Consider the following 1,309-nt stretch of genomic DNA (forward strand, 5'->3'; position numbering starts at 1 on the left):
TCAATAAATATGAGACTTCTTTATCCTTGCCCCCCACCTACAACCACACATTTTGTAGCCATATTATTACCCCCTCTAAATTGGGGCCCCTATTCTTATTTCTTTCTGTCATCAGAGAAATTTTAATGCAATGTAAGTGTGTGCGGCATGCTGTCAATTTAATCTGGACGGGTTGATGTTGATTGTTGTCTGTCACAGAGGGAGAAGGAAAGAGACAGAGAGGTGGACTATATTATATTACTATATTATATTGCTGAACTTTTAATCCTCTTACTGCCATCATCTATCTATCTATCTCTTATTTATCTGACTGTTATCTGGCTATCCTTCTATCATTTTATTTATTGTATCATCTCTTTTACTTAGTCGTAAATGTATAGTTTTGGTAAAGATGAACACATCTTCCATCTTTCTTGCTTCACTCCCTGCTTCCTTCATCTTCGCTTTACTCTCTGTACCAATCCCCTTTTACTCTCCTTTATCTGCCCCTTATTTCTGCTCTTCCCTCTCTCATCCCTTAGCCCCCTTGCAAGGTCGTTTCCAAGGACAACCTGCTCCCAGCATCCCCTGCTTCGTTGGCTGATGGGTATTAAAGGGCCAGTTCCCCTGCAGAGCACATGGCTTGACTACAGCTTTGCTACCGCACTCATCATTCCCATCACTCTAGAGGCTGCTTACTGTACATGCTTACACACAGTCAACATTGTCTGAACTAAGCAAAGTATTTTTTTTTTTATAAGTGAGTGTGGCACACTACAAGCTCAGCAGACCTAAAAAAAACACAAAGCAAACAGCTTCAAAGCAGTTCTGGCAGATAGACAGTCAGCAAAATGGCTACCACATCCTCTCTCTGGAATGGAAAGAGGATTTAAGGGTGGTTGATAAAATGTAACAAGAGAGCACATTTGAAAAAAATCGTACAAACGGAGTGCACCACTTAATAGGTCTTACAGAGTCCATCAGTCCATTTTAGGTGAAAAGCTCATCTGCTAATCTGCTGAATAATCGTAGTACTCACAAGCCATTTTCCCTCATCCTAGTGACCTCATTTATAAAGCAATTTGACATCCAGGCATTAGATACAACTGACTATGCTTTGTTAAGTACTTCGACAATTTTACAGAACAACATTTTTTTTTATATGAGAACAACTCATATAAAAAGACTGTTCTTAAGGTCATTTATGTGAGCATTGATGATAGCTTGAGTGACACCACCCTTACATCTGTAATGAAAATATGAAGCTGCAGCCAGCAGTCGGTTAGCTTAGCTTTTAACAAAGACTGGAACCAGGGGGAAACAACTAGCC

This window comes from Etheostoma spectabile, chromosome 6 (genome assembly GCF_008692095.1).
Source record: "Etheostoma spectabile isolate EspeVRDwgs_2016 chromosome 6, UIUC_Espe_1.0, whole genome shotgun sequence".
Classification (NCBI taxonomy): Eukaryota; Metazoa; Chordata; class Actinopteri; order Perciformes; family Percidae; genus Etheostoma; species Etheostoma spectabile.